General features: G+C 38.6%; 1 protein-coding gene and 1 pseudogene across 2 annotated transcripts in view; both read right to left on the bottom strand.

Moving 5' to 3' along the window:
- CTSO (cathepsin O) overlaps positions 1-27155 on the bottom strand; it is a gene marked incomplete at its 3' end in the record, with an annotated part of 91520 nt that overhangs the window by 27751 nt on the left and 36614 nt on the right. The gene's annotated exons all lie outside the window — the stretch shown is intronic.
- On the bottom strand, positions 9031-9795 carry LOC308555596 (inorganic pyrophosphatase pseudogene; annotated as a pseudogene). Its single transcript has one exon. The product of its transcript is annotated as an inorganic pyrophosphatase pseudogene (transcript).

The following is a 27155-nucleotide window of genomic DNA, read 5'->3' as shown; positions in this document are numbered from 1 at the left end:
ATGACAAAATAAAACACCAGAAAAAATCTCCACAAGAATAAATGATTGCTAAAAGCACATAAATTCAATAAAGCACAAAGGCCAAGTATGTGCTCATACTAACACTTTTGAGAAATTATTAGACTTTTTTATATTAAATTATAAACTGGTGAATATGCATCATTGTGTATTTAGAGCTCCACCTCCTGACCAAACTGAGGAATTGCATGCATTTTCATGCCAGCTGCTTAGAGTTACCACGGTAATATTTCCTAAGTATATAACCGGTAACTTTAGTCATATGATTACATAGATTTTACATATATTTTCTCAGAAATTCAGTATTATAAGTTGAAACTAATCTTGAATGGAGGCAAACTAAGAAATTTCAAGGAATTTAAATGAAAGAACATTTGGATCCTAACTGTGTTTCTGACACAGTTGAAATAAAGTTACCTGCTTAAATGGCTAAAGCTTTATCTTATCAAGATTTATAGAGAAGACAATACTATGGAAAGTATGCTTAGATTTTGGGTAAGGATGCTTTTATAATTGTTAGTACTTTCAAAAACACTCCTATTTTTCCTCTTTTTCCCCCTTTGATCTTAGGAATCGAGGTTGGTAATAGGAGGGCTTCGAATGGCTCCTAGAGTTGCATTTCTGGTTTTGCAAAGATTTGAAAGATAAAGACAATAACTCTGAATTTCTCAAATGATATCATATGCTAACCTACCTGCTCAGCTACATTTATCTCTAATTTACTTTTTTCCCTCTGGATACATAGTTTTATTTTAGGTATCTCTTATTTTCTTAATTTTTTTATAGCCTTTTGCAACAAATCTTTCAATGAATCTATAAAAATTTTATTTTTTTCAGCATATTTAATTAATATTGCTTAAAAGGTAGATTTATATGCCTTCTATCTTACAATATTAGGTAGGGAGTGTTCCTTAGTGAAACACAGTCGCTTCATAGAAGGCCTGTTCAAAATCTACCAATTTGCCTATAAACATTTACCTTAATCCATCAGCTCTTACATTCCTATCTAAAGCCTCCATTAGGACTTTGTCAACAGGTTTTATTTTTACAGTTCTGGGTAGAAGAATTGTTCTTGGCTAAACATGATATCCATTCTTATAAAATATTCAGGTAAACAAAAAACAGCATCTTTACATGGAGCTTGTTTGAACATTCTAATTTTCATAATTTTATCAATCCTTACATATATATATATATAAATCTAATTGCAGCCTGAGTCAGGTCTTCACCAATGGGTTTTGGTACCACAGTCCACGGAATTCCCATGTCAAGGAGTTCTGGATACTTCTCTCTCTTATCCCCGAGACCCTTTTACCCACTCTAGTGTAAAACAAACAAACAATCAAAAAACATAAAAGGGTTTTGGGTTCCCATCGAAGGTTCAGCAAGGGACCCTAGCCCTTTGTCAATCTTTAGCTTAATAAACTGGCCTGCCGTAAGAGGTTGCTGGTAAGACTTCTCACTGTAATCTCTGCCTTCCAGTTTTTTAAATTTCTCCAAACCCAGCGTAAGGAGAGCAGACTTGTTTGGGGCCCTTTAATGTTGGGGGACTCACAGGGGGTCATTTTGGCCCATCCAGCCTTTTCTCGTGCTGATAAAACTTTTGTTTTAACTGAGTCAATGTCTGATTTATTTACCACCACCACTTTTTTTTTTTTTAAATAACCATCTAAAGATTTTTGACTCTGTTGGGACCAGTCCTGTGATTTTTCTTTCAGTTTTCTCTTTGTTTCATCCTGATCAATATTTAAAAGTAGGTATCTCATTCTGTTTATTTGATTTGGAAAAACTTTTTTTAAAAATCCTCACTCCAGGATATTTTTTTCCATTGCTTTTCAGAGAGAATGGAATTGGGAAAGAGAGACATCTGTATTTCTCACATCAACTGGTTGCCTCCCGCAGGGGACCTGACCAGGCCTGGGGAGGAGCCTGCACCCTAGGTATGTGCCCTTAGCTGGAATTGAACCTGAGACCTTTCAGTCCACAGGCAGATGCTCTAACCACTGTGCCAGACAAGCTAGGTCAGAAAGCCTTGCTTTTGAGTGCACTTTTAAATGATATAATCTAACTAGAACAATCCTCAGAATAGCCATCATAATTTTAAGTTATGATTTCCTTGAGGGCTGGCCGCATTTTGGTAGGACCTTAGCCATAAGTGGAGCCTAACCCACATTTCTGTCTGGCTGTATTTTGGAACTTCCATCCTGACCGTTACCAGGCTGAGTTCTTAGGACATAAAACATTCAGGTTGACTTTTAGTAAGATTTCACCATTCTTTTTTTTTCCTTTTTCACCTTAAATGCAAGACAATTGTACTTCTGATGTCCTGATCTTTTACTACATCTGTGAATATTTGAATGAAAATAGGAAGGGGCCTGAGTGGACTATGATTTTTGTTCTAATTTCTGTCCTTCCATCTTATTAAGGGAATCTTAATGACTAGTCGCTATAACAATATGAGAGCCCTCTAAAATCTTTCCCCTTTTTCCCTCCCTCCCTCCCTCCCTCCCTCCCTCCCTCCCTCCCTCCCTTCCTTCCTTCCTTCCTTCCTTCCTTCCTTCCTTCCTTCCTTCCTTCCTTCCTTCCTTCCTTCCTTCCTTCTTTTCTTCTTTCTTTTCAATTTAGAAGTTTTTCTAGTTCAAAGGATGCATTGTCTGGCCTTAGTGAGTAGAATCGTAATAGTGACTCAAACCAATAAGACTTTTTAATGGCTTAACTTTGGAAGCCAAAGGCATCCCCAAAGGAGAGGGCTAAAAGATGCAACCCTCAGAAGATACAGTTCACTATCAGAGTTAGAAATATTTCCAAGATGCAGGAAAATCATGTTTCACCCCCTTTGGAATGGGCTGTTTAGATTCCCTAGGCTCAGATCCACAGCCTACTTGGATGCCTGCAAGAGGCATACGCATCCTCTGACTGGCGGGAAACAAGAATGAGGGGTCCTGTTGTTATCCTCTCTGGGAGGAAAGGCTAGACACCAAAACTTCCTCGAGAGCTCGGCACAGGCAGACAGAGACCAAGATGCACCCTGGGGAGTGCACCCTGTGGATGGTGAAGGCCAGAAAGAAAATATTTACACTGGTCTCAGGACATATAACACGATAAAAGGAGAGTCACCAGATAGAGATGGAAAAACAGGATTAATAAAACCCATGAGTTCTCATAGCAAATAACCAAAAGTTACTAAGTCCAAGAAACTTGTTTTCTAAATATTTTCTTTTTCTTCTACTAATTTAAATGAAGAAAAGTGGGGGGAAAGACACTCACCACTCTGCTTCCACCAACTCTGCAGATAGAAGTCAGGGAGTCTGACTTGGTAAGAATTCTGGATTTTGCTGGCTCATGCCAGAGGTCTCAGGGCCTTTCTACTGTAGCAGATTTGAAGGGAGCAGTGCCCAGCTGGTAAGGTATCCTGCTTACAGCACCAGCTGTAGGAGAGGAAGCAACATTCCGCTACCCGCAAGGCTCTCTCAGCTGGTCTAATAGTCAAACAGACACGAACCAGATTAACAAGAGAAACTGACCAAATTTAATTACGTGCATATGTATGGGAACCCCAAATACACGTGATGGTCAGAGACCCCACATACATAAGAGGTTCAGAGACAGAAAAGCAAAGCAGGGTATTGATGACGTTCTGAGCTAAGGATGGGGTAAGATGTTTTGGGGTTTCAGCGGAGAGGAAGGTCATTTCAGGATGACAAGAAAAGCAGATGCTCATAATTAGAAGTTTGCCCTGCACTATACATAGGTCATAGAAAGTTATTTCTGGCGATAGCTCTTATTATAGGCAAGGCCCCTAATCTATATTCTTTAAGGGAGAGGTGAAAGTTTCTCACAAACCCATAGAGTTTGGGTTGCCTTCAGCTGAAAATGATTCCCATGCCAAGGTGGTACACTGTTCTGAACCTCTCTACAGGAAAATGTTGCATATCTGTGATATCATCATTAGCAAACATATATTCAACATACCACGAACATATTGTAATTATTTGTGTATTCAGAAAACCCATTCCGGGCTCGTGTGCTTTGAAGAATCTGCTAATGAGTTTTTACTCCAATTTTCTGCCATGGTCTGTGACTGGCTCAGTCCGTGGGAGGTTTCTGTTTGTCACTCAGCTCCAGTCACATCATCAGCAAAACACAGTGCTGAAAATGTTCTTGACATTGGTAAAGGTAGGGGGAAGTGCTCCACTAATGCTTAACTTGTTGGCATGGGAGGTTGCAAAATTATGTGCCCATATAGCACATGACATCATGAGTCAAGGTTATCTGGGTAGGGTCAAATTATCCAAACATTCCACTTGCAATTTTATGACTGTGTCTGTTTTGTCAGCCAGGATTTCTTATCTCTTTGTACCATAGATCATTTGTGAGAAACTTACCCGCCTTTCAGTTATTTAGAACAAAAATATCGATTTCCCATTATTTTCATACCTTTGGGGGCTATTCTATAGGACAGTTCTAACTTTAGGTGCTTAGAGCATCTTACAATAAAACAGGCAAAGCAGATAATCAAGCAGAGAAACTGCTCAAAGACAGCAACACTCCAAAGCTGAACATTTGAGGCACAAATCATGAGAGATAATGTAATACATAAATGTTTAAAAAATATTTCCATGTGGATTTTAGACACTTCAGTGGGATAAAAGTGTTCTCCAAAATTCATGTCCACTCAGAACCTAAATGTGACCTTATTCAAAAATAGTCTTTGTAGATGTAGTTAATTGAGGATCTCAAAATTAAATCATTTTGAATTTAGAGTGGGTGTTAAATCCAATGACTGTTGTCCTTATAGAGAAAAGAAAAGGAGATTTGAACACAGAGGCATTCAGAGAGGAAGACCATATGGAGGAGGAGGCAGAGATTGGAGTTATGCGGCTACAAACCAAGAACTCCAGGAGCCACGAGAAGCTGGAAGAAGCAAGGAAGGATTCCTCCCTAGAATCTTCAGTGGAGTATGGTCCTCGTAACACCATGATTTAGGACTTCTGGAGAACTGTGGAAAAATAAATTTCTGTTGCTTTAAGCCAACATATTTGCCGTAAGCTATCATAGCAGTCTTAGGAAACTGGTACACACTCTGAAGAGAAATCAGGTGGATTTTATCTGAGGATTCATAAAAAGTTGTGGGGTTCCTTGGCAACTTCAAGAATTTTAAGCCTGATGATATAGCCTAGTTTTTCTGTCGTCCAAAGGTGACCACTGAGGTTAAATGTGAGGTGAAACTCTTCTTCAGCTATATGGAAAAGCAAATGGGGTAATCCAGATAAATGCCAGGACATATGTAGAATATTTTAAATCAACATTATTACAACGGATAGAAATAATTCATCAACACCTATGTCGCAGCACAAGGTCAAAAATCTTTGTAATGTTTTCAGTAAATCAAGAACAACAAGAAATAGTTTTACTCTGTACTTGAGTTTTACATTAAATTCCCAGGAATAATTATTTTTATTCAATAAAGATAGACTACCTAGTGCAGTCCAAATGCTGCTTGCAGATGTGTAGAATGCATCGATGAGCAAAATAAAGATCCCTATTTTCACAGAGCTTCTAGTTTAGGAGATAACAATAAACCTAATCAGTAAGTTACCCAATGCATTAGAAGATAAAACGTTCTAGGGAAAACAAAGAAGTAAAACACGACAGGAGAGATCAATAGTCCTCATTTTGAGGAGATGGTGTGGATTACGGTAATCAATGGGGAAGTCAGTGTAGGCACACTTGGGAAGGTGAAATTTGAGCAAATTCTTGAAAGCAGTAAAGGAATGAGTAGAAGAGCATCCCAGGCATTCTGCAAAGCTAGAGCCAAGGTCCTGCGTGAAAGCCACTTGCCTTGGGGGAAGAACAAAGAATCCAGTGTAGCTGCACTGCAGTAAGGAAGAGAGAGTAGGAAGATCAGAAGGATAATGGGAGGACATCTAAATAGGGCCTGTAGACTATTGTCAAGATTTTGTCTTTTATTTTAATAAAATAGACAACTTTCACATGTTTGTTTAAAGAGGAAGTCACATGATCCAGTTTACTCTTGCTTAAAATATGGAGAATAGTATATGTGTGAGTGAGTGTGTGTTTGGGGTGGGGTGGGTGGTGAGTGGGTGGTGAGATTGCTTGCAAGAAGTTGTTGGATTTTTCTTATATTTAAAGGTACATTTCCTGGTGGATTAAATGTGGGTTGTGAGAAATGAAGCAGTCAAGGATGTTTTTGACCTGAGTAATCAGACAGATGGAATTGCTATCAAATGAGATAAAGATGGCTTTCTTGTAGAGTAAATTTTGTGGAAGTGGGAAAAATCAGCTCAGCTCTATACCTGTCCAGTTTGCAATGTTTATTAGCCATCCAGGTAGAGTTGTTGAGTAGACACCTGGAGAGACGAGTCTGGAGTTCAGAAAGGAAGTCTGGGCTGGAGATAGGGATTTGGAAAATAGTGGCAAATGGATTGTGTTTCAGACATTTAGAATTATTCAACAAGACAGAGAGTATAGCTAGAGAAGATGGTCAAAGACTGACTCCTCAATCTCCAATTTTATGAACTATGGGAAAAGAAAAGGTCCTTTGGAATGACCAGTAAAAGTGAGATAGGAGAAAAATCATGAGAGATAATCTTTGGTGTTTTTTTGTGTGTGGTTTTACTTTTTATTCCTCACTCAAGGATATTTTTTCCATTGTTTTTCAGAGAGAGTGGAAAGGGGGAGAGAGAGAGAAACACATAAATTGGTTGCAACCAAGGTACATGCCCTTGGCAGAAAAATCAAGCCCAGGGCCCTTCAGCCTGCAGGCCGACACTCTAACCACTAAACCAAACTGGTTAGGGTGAGAATGAGATATTCTTGACTCTAAATGAAGAAAGTTAATTATAAAGGAAAAGCGATCAGCTCTGTTAAATATTGCCAAGAAAGAGCGGAGTTCAAGGTTCTCAGAGGAGGAGAGTTCAAGGAACTGAAGAGCCAGGTTGTTACTAGAATCACATATACGTATACTGAAAATTCTGAGAGCTAAAAAGAGAAATTCTGAAGAGAATGACAGAAAGCAGGTAGATAAAATCATTGAGAAATATGGGAGGAAGATGCAAGCGTCAGTAGATAAGAGCAACAATGAGAATTAATGTTTTTAGGAAGAAAGAAAAAAGAATAGTCTAAAATCAAAATTAAGAAGTAAGTTGAATTCTTTACCATCCTCATGGTACAAGGGCAGGTGGAGGGGGAAGACAGCCATCACTGGAGATCAGTATCTTTAGAGGAGATTTTTAGTAGAGAAATAATAACTGGTTAATATACTGATTTGTTTAGAGCTCTTCAGATATGAATATGCTGAGGTTGAAGAATTACATAATAAGAATGGTTAAATATATACATATTTACCCAATGTAAGTGAAGAAAACTTTGCCTAAAATTATAATGTTAAAAACAACTATTTTCTAGACATGGGAAAACTGGGGCAGCAAATGATTCATATTAATGATTGAATATTTCTGGGAGGTGGAACCCTGGCAACTTTCATTTTTGACTTGGTGGATTTTTGTACTGATATTTTTGTTACAATCTGTGTACTTTTGTTTAATAAAGAAAAATTCATACCTAATTCTTCTTTAGGTCTTTTAATTTGATATAACCTCTCTACTGAAGAAAACATGAAGTTTTCAAATAAAATGGTGTGAGACTATTTTGTGTGTGTGTTTTCAATATCTAGTTATGTATTAAATGGAACCAAAGTGACCAAGAGGTCAATAAGGAAGGAAACCAGAATATGCCATTCCAAAGTATGTTTCTTTGACATAAAAGTTATTTGGAGCTAAAGTCAATTAAGAAGCAATAAATGCCAAAAGAGCTCCCCCTTTTTGCCTAAAGGCAGGAGACTCATCGGTCCAGAGGAAGTGCGAGCAGAATCTTGTTAAACTAACCCTAGTTACTTCTTCATACCCCTTTGTTCTATTAATTCTTTACAAATTTATTGTTTCTTTGTCTAAGATGCATAGAAGCTTCCTGCTCTGGTCACTTCAGGTCTTCAGTCTTGTCTCAGGTCTTCTCTGTACAGGTACAAATTTAATAAAATTTGTATATTTTCTCCTGTTAACATGTCTTTGTCAGTTTCATTCTCAGATACAGCCAAGGACCCTAAAAGGGTCAAGAAAAACTTTTTTCTCTTCTACTCTAATAACTCTGGTTTTCTTAATGATGGATAATCTCCCAACACTTCCTTAATTCTCCCAGATTTGGTTGAAGTCTTTCCTCTATTATAATGGCTTCACATATCTCCATCAGCCCATAGTGAAATTGAATTCCTGTGATTTCAGAGGGTCTGTTATTTATTTATAATGTATAATCCTCAAAGTCATATGCAGTCTATGGTATTCTATTTGTCTTTTAGCATCATTAAGAAAACCTTTTATATAATCAAATCTATCATGTAGTGTTACTAGATCAAATTCACAGAATTTTGTAGTGTTTACCAGGAGTAAGACAAGCTATTGTGCTTTCTGGAGGATATGAAGCCTGCCCTCAAGATGCAGGGTTGGAAAATTACATATTAAAGTAATTTATTCCCATTCAACAGCAATACTTTTGCATTATTTAGTTTTGCAAGTTTAGCTGACTACATTGCACATACTCATGGCAAGAGGTTCAACAGCAGTGAGGAGCCTTTCACCCCACCTTCCCAGCCTTGAGGATGCTTTCTATCTAGCAAGAGGAAATCTCTGGTTGCATTTAATTAGTAATATGAAGAGCTATGTTTATATTAATGCCATAACTCAAAACTTCTGTAACTGCCTCAGTCAAATGAGATACGAATACAGGTAATCTTAATAGGTATATGACACTAAGCAAAGCCCCCCTTTTTTTTTCTCAGCAAAATAATTTTATTTCCTAGCACATAGTAAACATATACACCCAATATCTTGCACGTTTATCCACAAATGATTTCCAAATTCCAATAACTGCTTTGATATTTAAACATGTACTAAAAGTTATCTTAGCTAAGACATGAAAAATGCTTTTATATGGATAACACACTAAATATATTGGATTGGTCACAGCAGAATTTGCTTTGTTAGTTAGATTCGTTCTATAAAATTTAAAGCTTTGAAAAGCCACTACTTTTGCATCTAATACTTCCAGATGAGTAGGATGCAGCAATATCAGCTTGTATTCCAGAGAAATTTCCTTAGTTTTCCTGGTGATGGAACCGTTTATCTACATCTGCTGGTATTGTGCAGGCAGATTCACACGGCGGTGGTAAAGCATTCACAATGGCTTTGGCAGCATCAGGATCACACTTGAAGGGGCTCTCAGACACTGTGGTATTCACGCAACTGATTCCTTTTCTGTCGATTTTTTTTTGTCACTAATGCTCTCCAATAGTCATGAGTGCTTTTAATAATATCGACTGCAAAGTCCTTCTCTTTAAATTTGGCATTGGAAGAAAACTGGTTCTCTGGTTTTCCATTAGGAACCTTGTACCTTCTAAACCAGACACAGTAGCTTCTAGGTAGCCAGGTTTCAGCCGCTTAACATTATAATTGGCTGCATCAGGATCATCCACATGGACAGCAATGACCTTCCAGTCGGTTTCCCCTTCATCAATCAGAGCCAATATGCCCAGAACTTTCACCTTGATTATTTCACCTCTTGCACATACCTTGCTTCCAATTTCACAGACATCAACTGGGTCATTGTCGCCACAATAGCCAGTGTGTTTGTCATTGTGTCTTCCCAAGTCTGAGGAATGGCACCATAGTTCCAGATATGTCCTTTATAAGGGTCATAACTCATTTTCTTGGAATGGATGTTTCACAATTATATAAACAGACAAATGCAGTTAGAGAATTGAGGTATCGCGTGGTGCTGTTATTGTAGGCAAGCAAAATTCAGCAATACCTGTGGCAGTTACGGGGGTGGAGGGGAATTGGTGGAGGGAGAAGAGGGCATAGAGGGGGTAAATGGTGATGAAAAAAAATAAGATAGAATACAATTCTTTTTTGAGAAAGTGTAAATAGTTATATTGGCTAACCACATAGTTTCAACAGGACAGTAAGTTAGATGTATGAATTTATATTTATTGGATATATAGCTTTATTTGTATGTTTTTATAAATTTGCATGGAGTTAAAATTCTACACAAGGGACAAACATCCTTATATCTGATATTATGTTCACCCAAATCTGAATCTGGTTAACACCTCACTATTTGGGCTCGATTAGTGTCATCTTCTCAGAGGGGCCTTTCCTCTTCAATCAAGCCTCCTGAGCTCTGTTATCCCCTCATTATCTTGGTTTACTTTATTTATAGCTCTTATCGTGATCTAAAATCATCATCTTTCTTAATTTGTCATAATTTTTATTGTCATTTCCCTCTCATGGGCAATAGCACTATAAAAGAATGGATATTTTCCATCCTGCTTATCATTTTAACTCTAAACCTAGAGCACTACTTATAACATAGTCATTATGTTCAGTATTCTGAGTGAGTGAATGTTTTTAGTACAACTTTAAATAGCCTTATAATAAATCTAATTTAAATCAACACCAAAGATTGTTGATAATTCAATACACTATTTTATTTTATTTTCTTTTATTATTTTCTTTTATATTTTATTTTATTTCATTTCATTTTATTTTATTATTTTATATTTTTTAAATATATCTTTATTGATTACAGAGAGATGAAAGGAGAGGGAGAGAGAGATAGAAACATCAATGATGAGAGAGTCATTGATCGGCTGCCTCCTGCACGCCCCCGACTGGGGATCGAGCCCGAAACCCGGGCATGTGCCCTGACAGGGAATTGAACCCCGATCGCCTGGATCCTAGGTCGACCCTCAACCGCTGAGGCACGCCCAGCTGGGCCAGTACACTATTTTAAATGATTCTTTATTATTAGGTAGATGGTGGAATTAAGTGACTTTTAACTTCTAAAAATCTAGACTGGATTTATTTATTTATGTATTTATTTATTAATTATTGCAGATACCTTTTTAAAAAAATCAATTGAATTTATTGGGATGATATTAGTTGGTAAAACCATAAAGGTTTCAAGTGTACAACTCAATAATACATCATCTGCACACTGTATTGTGTGCCCATAGCCCTAAGCAAAGTCTCTTTCCATCGTCATTTCCCTCACTTTGCCCACCTCCACCTAGCCCCCACCCCCTTTCCCTCTGGCTTATCACCACACTGTTGTCTGTGTCTAGTGTTATGTGTGTAAGTTTTTTGGCTAATCCCTTCATCTTCTTTCATCCAGTGCATGAACTCCCATCCCCTCTGACAGCTGTCAGGGTGTTCCATGCATCCATGCCTTTGATTCTATTTTGTTCATCAGTTTATTTTGTTCATTCAGATTCCACATATAAATGAGATTATATAGTATTTGTCTTTCTCTGACTGGCTTATTTCATGTAGGATGATAATCTCCAGGTCCATTCACGCTGTCGCAAAAGGTAAGATTTTTTTTTTATCCAAGTAGTATTCCATTGGGAAAATGTCCCACAGCTTTTTTATCCACTGATCTACTGATGGGCACATGGGCTGTTTCCAGATCTTGGCTACTGTAAATCTACTGTAAATAATGCTGCAATAAACATAGAGGTGCATATATTCTTTCAAGTTTCAGGATTCTTAGCATAAAGAATTCCTATAAGTGGAAGTGCTGGGTGAAAAGGCAGTTCCTTTTTTATTTCTTGAGGAAACTCCATACTGCTTTCCACAGTGGCTGCACCAGTCTGCATTCCCACCAACAGTGCATGAAGGTTCCCTTTTCTCCAAATCCTCCCCATCACTTGAGTATGATGTTGGCTGTATGTTTTGTTTATGTGATATATCACATTTATTGATTTGTGAATATTGTATCAACCTTCCATCCCCAGAATAAATCCCACTTGGTCATGGTGTATGATCTTTTTAATGTGTTGCTGGATCTGATTTGCTAATATTTTGTTGAGGATCTTAGCATCTATTTTCATCAGGGATATTGGCCTATACATTTTTTTTTTCCTTTGTAGTGTATTTATCTGGTGGTGGAAGTAGGATAATGCTGGCCTCATAAAAAGAGCTTGGAAATCTTCCCTCCTCTTGAATTTTTTGAAATGTTTTGAGAAGGATAGGTGTTAGTTCTTCTTTGAATGTTTGGTAAAATTTGCCTGCAAAGCCATCGGGTCCGGGAGTTTATTATTACTATTATTATTATTGCTTTAATTCCATTAGTTGCTTTCAGTGTGTTCAAGTTTCCTGATTATTCCAGATTAAGTTTTGGAAGATTGTACGTTTCTAGGAATTTGACCATTTCACTTAGGTTGTCCAATTTGTTGGCACATAGTTGTTCATAGTATTTTCTAATAATCCTTTGTATTTCTGTGGAATCAGTTGTTACTGCTCCTCTTCCATTTCTGATTTTATTTATTGGGGTCCTTTTCTTTTTTTCCTTTTTTAAAAAATATATCTTTATTGATTTCAGAGATGGAAAGGGAGAGGGAGAGAGATAGAAACATTATTGATGAGAAAGTCATTGATCGGCTGCCTCCTGCCTGCCCCCTGACTGGGGATTGAGCCAGCAAGCTGGGCATGTGCCCTGACCGGGAATCGAACCGTAATCCCCTGGATCCTAAGTCAATGCTCAACATCTGAACCACTCCTGGCAGGCATGGGTCCTCTCTCTTTTTTTCATGATGGCTCTGGTTAAAGGTTCATCAGCCTAGTCTGTCTTTTCAAAGAACCAGTTTTTGGTTTCATTGATCTTTTTGGTTTTTAGACACTGTGTCATTTATTTCCACTCTGATCTTTACTATTTCCTTCCTTCTACTTTGGGCTTTGTATGTTGTCCTTTATCTAATTCTTTTAGGTATAGGGTTAGATTGTTTATTTGTGATTTTTCTTGCTTTTTGAGATTGGCCTGTAATGCTATGAACTTCCCTCTCAGGACTGCTTTCACTATGTCCTATAGATTTGGGGTTGTTGTGTGTTTATTTTCACTTATTTCCAGGTAATTTTTTATTTCTTCCTTGATCTCATTGGTAACCCACTCATTGTTTTATAATATGCTATTTAGCCTCCATATATTTGATGTTTTTTAGTGTTTTTATTGTAGTTTATTTCTAGTTTTATGCCATTGTGATCCAAGAAGACACTTGGTATGATTCCAGTCTTCCTGAATTTGTTAAGACTTATTTTGTGTCCTAACACGTGGTCTGTCTTTGAGAATAATCTATGTTCACTTGTGAAGAATGTATATTTTGTTGCTTTGGATGGAATGTTCTATAAATATCAATTAAATCCATCTGATTTAGTGTGTCATTTAAAGTTGCTGTTTCCTGGTTGATTTTTTTCTCTGGAAGATCTATCCAATGATGACAGTGGGATGTTGAAGTCCCCTACTATGACTCTATTGTTGTTGATCTCTTCCTTAAAGTTCACCAAAAGTTTTTAAAAATATATTTAGTTTCTCCTATATTGGGTGCATATATATTTACAAGGGTTATTTCCTCTTGTTGGATCAATCCACTTAATATTATGTAGTGACTTTCTTTGTCTCTCCTTATGGCCTTTGTTTTGAAGTCTATTTTGTCAGATATAAATATTGCTACCCCAGATTTTTTGTTGTTATTTCCATTTGCATAGAGTATTTTTTTCCATTCTTTCACTTTCAGCCTGTGTGAATCTTTTGTTCCAAAGTGGGTCGCTTGTAGACAGCATATATATGGGTCATGTTTTCTTATCCATTCAGCTACCCTATGTCTTTTGATTGGAGTAATTAATTTATTTATATTTAAGGTTATTAATGATAGGTACTTATTTATTGCCTTTTTTTTTTATATCTATGTTTCTCTCTCTCAATTTCTTCTTCTTCTTAAAGCAAACCCTTTCCCTGACCCAGCAGTATGGGCTGAAAAATTCCAGTCCTGAGCTGTTTCCCTGTGCTAGAGAACCCAGCAGGATGAGGCAGGCCAAACAGCTCAACAGGTGGGGGAAGGGACATGGACCATGCCCTCCAGGTGGGAGAGACCATTTCTCCCCACCAAGCCACACAGTGGAGTCACTGACCCAGTCTTTGCCCAAAGCCTTTCCAGAGAACAGAGGGCCCCTTAAAGTCAATGCTGGGTGTAGCCAGCAGATAGCACCACAGGTACCGGGTATGGCAGAGTGATCTCTCCAGCAGTCAGAGTCTGGAGCAAAATTCTCCAGTTTGGTGCTGCAACAATGGGAGTGCTCCTTCCCTGGGATCGTTCAGTTCCAGTCTCCCAGGCAGACGGAATCCCGAACGATACCCACTGCCCGATGCTATACAGGATCCCCTTCTGGTTTCTGTTCTTCTGGGTTGGACATCCCTGCACGGGGTTGAGACGCCACAATCTTAGGGGAAGGGAGTTCTGCAGCTGCAATATTCTTCCATTTCTCGGCTGCTCCAGCTTAAACGGGGTTCTCCCTTTCCCCATCTCTGACCCTCTTGCCAATTTCTATGTGTCTTCTTCTGTGCTCCTTGGTTATAATATTTCAGATACGTTGTACTTCAATTTGTTTTTCAAGTTGATTGCTCTGTAATTTAGCTGTAAATCTAGTTTGAAGCTGGGAGCGAGTGGATGCAGCTTCCAGCTACTCTGCAGGCATCTTGCAGTCTATGGTTTCACTCTTTTGTATCTTCCTCAGTTTCTTTCTTCAGTGTCCTGTAATTCCTTGAGTACAGGTCTTTTACCTCGTTGGTTAAATTTATTCCTAGGTCCTTATTGTTGTTATTGTTGTTGCAATGTAAATGGAATTATTCCCATAATTTCTTTTTCTGATAGTTCATTATTGGCATATGAAAATGTCACCAATTTCTGAATATTAACTTTGTTTCCTGTTACTTATTAGATCTAGTTTATTTATTAGATCTAGTAGTTTTTTTGGTGGAGTCTTCAGGGTTTTCTGGGTACAATATCATGTTATCTGTGAATAATGACAGTTTTACTTCCTCCTTTTCAATTTGGATGCCTTTTATTTCTTCTTGCTGTCTGATGGCTGTGGCCAGGACTTCCAGTGCTATGTAGAAAAATAGCGGTGAGAGTGAACACCCCTGTCCTGTTCCTGATCTTAAGGGAAATGTTTTTAGTTTTTGCTCATTGAGTATGATGCTGGCTGCAGGTTTGTCATATATGGCCTTTATTATGTTGAGGTGTGATCGCTCTGTTCCCACTTTGCTGAGAGTTTTTATCATTAATGTGTGCTGGATTTTGTCGAATGCCTTTTCTGTATCTATTGATATGATCATGGATTTTTGTCTTTCGATTTGTTTATGTGATGTGTTACGTTTGTTTGTTGTGACTATTGTACCAACCTTGCATTTCTGAATAAATCCAACTTGATCATACCGTATGATCTTTTTAATGTATTGCTGGATCTGGTTTGCTAATAACTAGGCTGGATTTAAAATATGTAGGATATATGAAATAAAAAATACTATATAAAAAATGCTAAGCACTTGTTCTTGCATCAGAGAGTTTTTGGGTTCCTCTTGATACTTTATCCCATTAACTTTGGATACCTTTCTTCTCGTTTGTCTATTTAAACATACCCAAGCCTTTAAGCCTTTATGCAAACTGAGAGTTTTCCAGTCTTTCACAAATGCCTTACTTCCTGTAAACACTAGTAAACTTGCCATATGGGTCAGATTCTGGATATTATAAATTTGTCCTGTAATAAAATAAAAGTTAAATTTGAAGTCATTAACAAATCATTATTGTAAATAATTAATTTCTTTATTAAAGGTTTTCCTGAAATTACAGCAATTCAAAATATGAACCTTAGTTCTTGATAAAGAGGAGATATATGTAAAAAGTATGTAAAAAGGAAATGTATGTAAAAAATGTATGTAAAATGTATGTAAAAAGGAAAAAACCAAGTTTTTCACCTATTGTGTCACTTTTACTTTTATGCAGAACACTTCACCTCTAGTTACCAAATATGTGGATGTTTCCTCCTTCATCAAGCAATTCTCTCTCTCTCTGAATTACTGGTTACTGTTATTACAATCAATGCTGACTTTAAAATCTCACTTGGACATCTAGTGAGAGTGGGTAAAAGAGCGGGCAGCAAATTAACCTGCAGATCAAGCAGACGGGGGGCTGACAAGACTGTGGCCACTCATATTTCCAACAGACAAATGAAAGGGGAAGGGGAAAAAGAGGCCCCCACAGACAAGGACTCTGCCCCGGTCAACAAAGTACAGAGGCCACCAAGAGCTCTCAATCGAACACATGGGAGGGGCAAGAACACAAAGCATCCAAAGGGAAGGAGAGAGAAAGCTGGACACCAAATAGGTTTCTTACAATTGAACTCAATTCTGACACTATCTACCTGGCCTCAGTTCTACAAGCCTGTTCCCACAGCACTTCAGATGCCAGTCAAAAGTAGGGTCTACCCACAGCATCTTTCCAATTTGACTCCAAATCAGAGGTTCTCATAACCCAATCCTCAGGTTAGATTAATTTGCTAGAGTGGCTCACAAAACTCTGAGAAACACTTACTTACATTTATCCATCTGTTAAAAGATATGATAAAGGATACAGATGAACAATCAGATGAAGAGGTACCTAAGTTCAAGGTATGTAGGAAGACCAGTGGAGCTTCCAGGGCCTCTCTCCCCCCACCTCCACCTGCTCACCAACCTGGAACCTCTCTGAAATCCATGGTGTTGGGATTTTTCTGGAGGCTTCATCAGATAGGCATGATCCATCACTAATTCCATTTTTAGCCCTTCTGCCTTCTCGAGAGAATGGGAGGGGGTGCTAAAAGTTCCAAGCTTCTAATCATGGCTTGTTCTTTCCAGTAGCCACCCTTTATCTAGGAGCCATCTAGGAGCCCAACCAAAGTTTCCTCATTAGAAAAAAAAGACACTCCTAGCACCCAGGAAATTACAAAGGTTTCAGGAGCTCTGTGTCAAGAACTAGGGACAGAGACCAAGATTTATGTTCTATTGTCTTACAGTATGTCATTGAAGTCTTAACAGTTGGGAATTATAAGGCAGCCTGTGTCGAAGAAAGAGCAAGAACTTCTGAGTGTAAGTCCTTGGTTTATATTCTGGCTTTCAATTGCCAGTGTCAGTTCCCAGGGCAAGCAATGCCAAGATCCCTCTCTCACAATAGCATATTGATAAAATCACTTGAGAAGCAGCAGGAGCAGGATGGAATCTGTAACTCTCCTCTACCTCTAAATCAGGGGTGGGGAACATCTGGCCCTTGGACCTAAATCATTTGGTCTGGCCCTGCCAAGGCCTCACCAAAGAGAAGCAGGCCCAGCCATAACATTAGGGGTGAGTTAATTAAACGTTTGGCCAAATATAGCAGGCTAATTTTTAAGTCAATAATTTTGTTTGGCCCTGGAATGATGTTATAAATATCCAAATGGCCCTTGGCAGAAAAAAGGTTCCCCACCCCTGCTCTAAATGCAGTAAACAAAGCTCCACATGGAAGGTGGCTTCCCTGCTCATGAGGGCCAGGAGACAACCTTATCACAAGAGTTATAAAATCCAGGGTCGAAAAATCTATATAAACAAATTTTGTAATGCCTTTACTAATTTATTACCTAAGTCCAAACTTTGCTTAGATTCCTTTCTCATGAGCAATAACTTTCTTTGTCTGGCCTAATTTTCACAAATTTGTTGTTTGTCTGAAAAGTGTAAAATGATGCCTAGATTGATCATTTTTTGAGCCTCATTTTATGATTTGAGAATTATATTGTGATTCTCCAATGTGCATGTATCAATAAAGGTTTTTTCTCCTGTTAATCTAGTCTGTGTCACTTTTATTATTTTATTATTGATCGAGCCATAAGAACTAATGAAGGGTAGAGCGGAGTATTCTCCCCCTCCTGACACCAGCAGCCATAGTAGTTTCAGTTCTCAGAGGACCAAATGCACAGATATATGGAACAACCTCAGCATAGTGTCTGGCATGTAGTAGGCATTACAAGAATGCAGTTTTTTCTCTTTCTTTCTATTGAATTTTCTCCTTCCATTTGTGAAAATCATTTCACACATATTGTTCATTTATTCAGAAGTGATCAATTTAATCTTAGACTCATGGGAATTCAAAATGCACAGAAGATAGCTAACTGTACCAGAACAACTTTCACTGAGAAGGTGCTCAGCAAGATGTTGACTGACTGACTTGTCTGTGTGTAAAGATTAGGTATAAATATAAAATCCACAGTACCTGAGGTTTCATAATTTTAAAACAAAGTTCATTGACTTTCTTCATGGGGTATTCAGGTCCATTCCTTCCCATTTTTCTAAATACTATAAAACTCTTACTTTTCTGCTAGAAACCTAAGCATTTATGTTTATCTTTGACTTTGTTGAACAAAAGGTGATGGAAAGGTACTAAGAGTTGAAATAAAGAGTCTTGTAGAACCACTGAAGAGGAAGAATGCCTTCAGTCTGAAGGTACATAGAGAGCATGCCAGAGAGGAAGTGCCATCTGAAATGTGTTTGAAAGACTGAGTGCCCTGGGGTTTTATTCATAGAGTATATGGTTCCTGGAAATTTTCATAATATACTTCCCACACAGGGAACTATAGTTCCTTTTCTTACCAAAAAAAATAAAAAAGTCAGTGGTTTGAGGGTAGGGAGATTCACTGTAAGCACAGAGAACTTAAAAGATTCTGTATCTTAGTCTTATGCTCTGGATTTGTTACAAGATGTTTGGGTAGGATATGATGAGAAACAAAATCTAAAAATTACACAGTCTGTTGTAAAAGTGTGAAGTCTTTTGGTTCTCTGCTTATAAGTCCTGGCATTATGCAGGTTCTGTTGATATTTAAAGAGATTATATCTGGGTAAGCATCAGAGATTGCTTCTTTCTTCCTCTTTAAAAAACAGGCTTGTCTATTTGAATATTTTGTAAATTTTCCTGACTCAAAAGCTCCTTTAATAGTATGTTTGTGTCGCACTATTACTTTAATAGTAATAAGATGGACCATATGAAATTTCTGATATTCCACCATTCTGACTTACAAAAGCAGTAAGGGTTTTTTATTTGCCAGAGGAAGGCTGTAGGAGACCAGGATCCTGCCCCGACATGAAGGATGTGGGGCATTTTCAGTTAGGATGGAGCCTCGGGGCTTGAGAGTGTAGATTACAACCAGGAAAGAATACAGTACTCAGTTCTTCCTCTCCTCCCTGCCTGTGGGCTTGGCTGCTCAGTCTGTAGCCACCAGCCAGGAAGTGAGAGGCACAACAACACTCTCTTTCCTCTGGGCTCTCTAGGCCCCTTCCCTGTCCACCTTGCACTTATCTCAAAGGTAACAGTCAGTCCTAAATATTTCCAGTTTTTTTCTCTCCTGGTAGAGAACAGATGAGAAAACTTTAAGAGGAAAGAGGAGATAGAAACACAGCTAAACAGAGAGGCAGATGATTTAGATTCAGAAATGACTGGGCCTGTGATGCACAGCATTATCCTACCTACCTCACTGGCATGTATAGAGAGATAAAGGAAATTAAATAAGACAATGCATATAAAATACCTGGTACAGTGTCTGGCATATAATATGGGCTAATTAAGGGCAACTGTTACTATTATTGACAAGTGGGTTTAGAGTCAGAAGACTTAAAGATAGAAGATTGTGGTGAGAAATTTTAAAAGCAATGCATACATCTATTAGCCTAAAATGAAAAAAAAAAAAAAAATAGTGACACCAACAAATGTTGGCAAGGATGCAAATTATTCATACATTGTTGGTAGAAATATAAAATAGTACAGCCATTCTGGAAAAGTTTGGCAGTTTCTTACAAAATTAAACACAAATGCCATTTAATCCAGCAATTAATTGTATAATTGGGCATTTATTCCAGAGAAATAAAAACTTAAATTTGCACAAAAACCTGTACAGGAGTGTTTATAGCAACTTTATTGTTAATTTCCAACCACTGGAAGCAACCCTGATATCCTTCAATGAGCAAATGGTTAAACAAACTGTTGTACATCCACACAATGGAATATTGCTCAGCAATAAAAAAGAAAAACTACCAATATGTGCAGCAACCTGGATGCATCTCAAGGGGATTATGCTGATTTTTAAAAAGTCAATTTCAAAAGGTATAATATATGATATGATATGATTCTATTTATATATAACATTTGAAATGATAAAAATATAGAATATTAGAAAAGATTGCCAAAAGTTGCCAGGCTGCCAGAGGTTAGGGACTGAGTGAGGGTGTGATGGAGGCAGTGGGCTGAGGAGGAAGGTAGGCATGGCTATAAAAAGCCAGAAGGAGGGATCCTTGTGGTACTGGAACTGTTCTGTATCTTGACTCTGATGGTGGATGCACAAGCCTACACAGGTGATAAAATTTCATAGAACTAAATACACACACAGGCATGCACACACACGTGTGAAACTGGTGAAATATGAATCTTGAAAGCAGCAAGAGAAAAGCAGTTAGTTACCTACAAGGGAGCACCCATACGACCGTCAGCTGATTTCTCAACAGAAACCCTGAAGGCCAGAAGAGAGTGGCAAGAAATATTCAAAGTGATGAAAAATAAGAGCCTACAACCAAGATTACTTTACCCAGCAAAGCTATTTAGAACTGAAGGTCAGATAAAGAGCTTCTCAGACAAGAAAAAGCTAAAGGAGTTCATCACCACCAGACTAGCACTACAGGAAATGTTGAAGGGGTTTCTTTAAGAAGAAGCTAAGGAACAAAAGAACTTGACAAGCAAAATAGACCCAGAGATATTGACGCCTGCAACAGACGATCATATTTTAGAGGGGAGAGGGAAGGGGAATGAAGGGTGTGAAGAGATTAACCAAAGAAGTTATATGCATATATGCATAACCCAGGGATACAGACAATAACGGGGTGAAGGTCAGGGGAGGGCGTGGAAGTGAGGTGGAGGGGGTCAATTGGGGGAAAAATGGGACACCTGTAACACTTTCAACAATAAAGATAAATTTAAAAAGTAAATAATTAAATAAACAAATATATAAATCTGATTGTGAAGAAAAAGTTGCCAACCTGAGATAAACATTGGATTGACAAATTGGTTTTCAAGTGGCAAAATGTAAGTATTGGCAAGATGCTGACCAGAATATAACTGGTCATAAATTTCATAATAATTTCTATTGCAAAAATTAATGGGGGTTGTACATGTTTGAGGGGTTACCACTTCAGATACTCTCCTGACTGAAGGAAACAAGCTTTTCTTAGATTAACTTACTATTTTTCAGATGCACTAGATTCAAATCTTTGAATAATCCATTTCTGTGTTGCTAAGGCAAACCACTGAATTAACATTACTTTGAAGATTGAAGTAAAATGTTATTTTAAAAAAATCTATATCAATCTTTTCTATTTCATGTGTTTACTTTGTCTTACAGGATCACTTCTCATTTCTTTCCCTAGTATATTAACCAATAAATGAAGAGCACTTCTTAGCCCAAAAGTTTAGAAGAGAGTAGAATAGTTATTTAGCTATTTTCTTTGTAAATATATGCTTAGTTGGACAACCAAGGGAGAAAAAAAACACACTATTAAACATTCTCTGCTACTAAACACCCCAGACCATGGCACTAGCAAAAATAATTCTATTTCTCCTGCAGACAAACCTCTATCCAGTGTGTGATGTTGGGAGAAACCCCAAAAGTCTAAATTCAGGGTCAATTTAGAAGAACTGACATGTAGCCTTCTTAAAATTTATAAGAGCTTTAATAGGAGAAACATATACACAGGCAAAGCAGCTGCTTCCAGTGGTGGTGGGCCAGGTAGAATCCACAACCCTCCCAGGACAGAGTTCCCTTTTTTAAAATTTATCTTTATTGGTGAAAGTATTACAGATGTTCCCATTTTCTTCCCATTGACCTCCTCTACCCTGCACCCTACCCCAGGTCTTCACCACACTATTGTCTGTGTCCATGATATGTATATAAATTCTTTGGTTAATCTCTTCCCAGAGTTCCTATTTAAAGGGGATTAATAGCAGGGATTAATAGCAAACCCAAATGGTGGGTAGTTGTGTAGACTTCTTGAGAGAACAATGTATCACTATTAAAAGAAAAGGAAAAAGATAACAACAGACATATGAAGTTTATATATTAACTTCCTGGGAATATGACATTTGCTTTGGGAAGGCATCTGGTTTTCTAGGTATTCACACAAGCATGAGGTTACAGAGAGTTAAATAGTCACAAAGAGTTCAACAGTTACAGGGAATTCAATATCTCCTCAAAACCTTTGTTGTTGGAGCTATATTTTATCTCTAAAGTTAGTTTCCCTGCACTCCACCCCAGATGTAATGTTAGTCCTTCTATTTTGTGCAATAATCTTTTGCAAAAATTTTTGGACCCTTTGTACAGTAATGGTTTGGAGTCTGAGGGCACAGCAAGAGTATACTCCACAGATGCCTAGTATAGTCAACAAACAGAAAACAGTGGAGTTCCTTTCAAGGTAGTGATGAAGACTGAAACCAAGTGGACAGAGGATTAATTTTTAACTGCTGAATAGTTGAGATTTGATTAGTCATTTGGGTCAGAGTAAGTATTATGATTATCACGAGTATATATATAATAGTCAGTAAATATATGTGTGAAAGGTCCTCCTAGAGCATCAATAAGTATATATCTTCCATGGGAGCCTGTCAGTGGCAAAAGAGGGCATTTTTTCACAGACCCAGCAGTCATTCTTAATTTGGAGTGCTGCTGACATGTGAGCCCAGGTGGTGAATAGGTTACCTTGTGTGCTATGGCCAGAAAGACAAAGAAGTTACATGCACGAACAATGGTAAATCATAAGCTTAAGGCAAAATACAGGCTGCTTTGTCATCTATACTAAGAATCATAGGTCAGAGTGTTTCTGTCTTGGTTTGTAATAGCACATCGAGTTCCCAACTGGATCCATCTGATCCATCTTCTGATTCCCTGGAGGGGGTGTATCACTATGGGCCAGTTCGCTGTACACAGTGACCTTCAAGCCTTTTGTCTTTTCCCAGATCTCATTCCACATTTCAGCTTTCCAAAGTGGGCCCTGTTGACTTCTTAGTTGTTCTTTTTCCATTGTCTCATCCACAGAGTAAGGCCTTTGTAAACAGCCCAACTATCAGTTACCAAAGTGATAGACCTTGGTTTATGTATCAGTACCATCCAGGCTGCTAGTGGCTCAGCCCACTGACTGCTTTGTTGGCTTTCTCTGTCCAGACATATAGTCTTTATATTTGGTTGTCTTGTTACTGTGATCCAACACTGTGGATTGTGCTTGGGATTGGAGACAAGACCACACTGATGTTTACCATGCAGTTGTGAGGACTGATAATTGACCTTCCTAATATGCAACTCTAACGATGGGTGTGTCCATAGGCCCATTTCAGTGTTTTCAGGCATTTCACTAATATATGTGACTGGACCCAGGATGGCAGGCTGGTCAGCACTAAGTGGACTGTTTGGTACAATATATCATTGGTGCAAATATACATGCTACTTATGTAGGATAGTGAACTGGGCCGCCCCCAGTTGGGGCTTGGAAAATTCCCGACTCATCTAGCAATGGGGTATTGTGTCTTTAGCACCACTGTCAGGGCTTTCCTGGCACTCTTTACATGCTGTAGACTGAAGCACGCTGCCAAGACTTGTTTTTCCATAGGGCTATACCTTTGTTTAGCTGCTTTTCATAATTGGGAACAGAAACCTAGGGCCACCTTCCTCCCATCTTGCTTTTGGCCTGAGCTCTGCCCAAAGCCCTCGGGATAGAACAAACAATTAACTTACAAGGGTTGGTCCCATCCATCACCCCTAATTTTTGTTTGTTTTACTGCCACCTTTGCACTGATAAAGGTAACAGTGTGCTCTCGTCTCCAATCCCAAACTGTTCATTTCTTTAGTAATCTACACAAGGGATGTAAGAGCTGAGCTAGATGGGGAATTAAAGGCCTTCAACATCCAAGCACTTCCAAGAATGTTCGCAGTTGTTTTACTGTTTCTGGCACAGCAGCCGGAATAATTTTTGTCTTACTAGACCAGGCAACTCCCAGGAATTTGACAGAGGATCCCAAGCCTTGAACCTTATTGCAATTTATGGCCTATTCCGGTCTTTCTGGGTGCCCCAGTAGAAACTCTGCTGCCTTCTATAAAATACTGAGGTCATTACCAGTTAGAATAATGTCATTATTGTAATGACATAATGCCAGCCCCTCTCCACCTTTTCATAGATATATATCTTTTGCTACTAAACCATGGCAGATGGTGGGGCTATGCAGATAGCCTTGTGGTAACATCTGAAATGCCTCCAATGGTCTCCATTCCAGCTGAAGGTGAACTGATCTTGACTTTGCACATCTATAGGAATAATGAAGAAGGCATTAGCCAGGTCTAATACAAAATGATAGATTCTTAAGGATTTGCCTACTTCATTTATTTTTTTAAATCCTCACTTAAGGATATGGTTATTGATGAGAGAGAGAGAGACAGAGAGAGAAACATCGACCAGTTGCCTACTGTACATGCTGGGCTAGGGATAGAACCCAAAACCTAGGTATGTACCCTGACCAGGAATTGAACCCCTAACATTTCTCTGTATGAGATGATGCTCCCACCAAATGAGCCACACCAACCAGGGTTACTTACTTCATTTAATAATCAGGTGATATTAGAACTGCAGCATGGATTGACAGAATTACTTTATTAAGCTCCTAGTAGTCCACTGTCATGATCCATGATCCATTTGGCTTACGGACTGGCCAGACAAGGCTGTTAAAAAGACTATGGGTGGGACAATTTATGCCCAATCTGTATAGCTCTTTCACTGTATCAGTGATCTCTGCATGCTCCCCAGGTAAGCAATCCTGTCCTACTGATACTATGGGCAAACATTGTGAGAGCCCTTCAGTAGCAGCTGCCTGTGTCAGGTGAGCTTCCCTTCCAGCCAGAGGGCATCTTCCAAATGGCGATTCCCTGAGGCAAGCACTCTAGCCTCTTCCCAAGGAAACTTCCAGTGCACAGAAGGGGCCAGGCCACAGCAGCCACAGTTGCCTTTACACCTTTCTTTTCTTTATGTACCTTCAGCCTCTTCCATAACTCTGCTACTCCAGAAGGCATTTTGGGGGTATCCTCATACTTACACACCATTCCCCAAGCCTATAAGGCCTGTGCCAACTGGCCCAGAGCATGAGTGCTTGGCCATCCTGGGATTTCTTCCAGCTTAGCCCGTGTTTCCCCCCATTTGCTCCTGGCTTTTATGAGTTCTTTGGAATCCTACTCACAGAGCCAGATGTTGGGGAGAAGCCCCAAAAGTCTAAATTCAGGATTAATTTAGAAGAACTAGCACACAGCCTTCATTAAATTTATAAGAGCTTTAACAAGAGCAACTTATATACATGGGCAAGGAGCCTGCTCCCAGTGGTGGCGGGCCAGGAAGAATCTGCACCCCTCCTAGGACAGAGTTCCTTTTTAAAGGAGATTAATAACAGGGGTTAATAGCAAAACCAAATGGTGAGTAGTGGTAGGCCTCTTGAGAGAACAATGTATCACTGAGTTAAAAGAAAAGTAAAAAGATAACATCAGGCAGTTTGTACACTCTATACCTTCATTAACCTCCTTCCTCGGTACGTGACATTTGTCTTTGGGCAGCATTTGGTTTTTGGCATAGTTTGCCAAATGAAGGTTACAGAGAGTTAAACAGTCCCAAAATGTTAAACAGTCACAGAGAGTTCAACATCTCCCAAATGCTTTTGCTGCTAAAGCCACACAGCATCTCTAAAGTGAGTTCCTACAGTAAGCAATTGCTGGAGTGTCCTGTAAAAACCCTACAGAGTGTCCTGTAGGGAATATGAGAGATCCAGGATGTGATTTTGATGCTTTCCCAGTTCTCTTATGACATAGCACTTTTGTGTTGTTTACCCTGCTGTAAATCTGCATTAAACATTATAACTTATTTTAGAGTCATAAAATCAGGATTTTAGGGTGCATTAGGATCTTTGAAACTACAATCAAATTTTTTTTTAATATATCTTTATTGATTTCAGAGAGAGGAAGGGAGAGGGAGAGAGAGAGAGAGACAGAAACATCAGTGATGAGAGAGTCATTGATCAGCTGCAGCCCACAACCTGGGCATGTGCCCTGACAGGGAATCGAACCCCAATCTCTTGGATCCTAGGTCAATGCTCAACTGCTGAGCCACGCCTGGTCGGGCTACAATCAATTTTAAGCATCTTCATTTCTTTTGGTGAGGGAGTTGATGTGTATAGAGTTCCATTTTTTTTTTTTTTTTCCGTGACACACAATTAGTGGTAGAGCCAAGACTAGAAATAAAGTTTCTGAACTTTAATTACGTTAGTAAATTAGACATATATCAATCATTTTAGAGGGTCAAATAATGAGGAATGTTGGCTCTAGGTTCTTAGCAGTGGTGTACTAAGGACAGGGTGATGGAGCTTCTGTCCATGGCTCAATGGTCCTCAAAAGAACTTAGAGCAATAACGTTTTCCAGGAAGAATACTGTATCACTGACATTGTTTAAAATTGTGGGCATATGATTGTTTTTAAGTTATCTAGAGACAAGCACCCCAATGTAGATGACTCCCAGTGTCCTATAATTGGGGTGCCACAGGTGAGCACTAAGTTAGTCATGTCTATTTAAGTTCCAATACAATATGGCAGCCTGTACCTGCTGCTAATTACGAGAATGAGATTTAGGCCAGAAGGACTGTGAAGATGAGACGGAAATGGGCTTTGAGCATTTACCTTCCTCTGTTCTATAACGATTTTCTTTCCCCAGGGATATTTGTGTTTAGTTTTTGGCTCAGGGCTTGTAAGAATATCCAAATTTGAGACTGAGAGAATAAACATTGGTTTTTTTTTAAAAGCTCATTACCTTACATGTCTTAACAGTATGCATCCTGGGAGTAGAACAGTTAAATATCTTTAAAAACAACAACAACTTGGCTCCTATTGATTTATTTAATGTTTGTTATTTGGGATGCGAAAACAGAACTGGTCAAGTCAAATGATTCAGTTTGGCAGGATGCTCATTACTCTAGCAAACAAACTGCCCCCAGCATAGGTCCATCCTGAAGTTTACAAAGGTTCAACTTCTGAACCAATGGAAATGAGAGCATAGTAAGAGTACACGGAGAAAGCTGATTGGCAGGTCCAGAGTGAGCAGGATAAATAAAAGGC

The sequence above is a fragment of the Miniopterus schreibersii genome, assembly GCF_964146895.1.
Source record: "Miniopterus schreibersii genome assembly, chromosome: 4".
Classification (NCBI taxonomy): domain Eukaryota; kingdom Metazoa; phylum Chordata; class Mammalia; order Chiroptera; family Miniopteridae; genus Miniopterus; species Miniopterus schreibersii.
The sequence above is the reverse complement of the archived record's forward strand: the minus strand, read 5'-3'. Positions and strand labels throughout refer to the sequence as shown.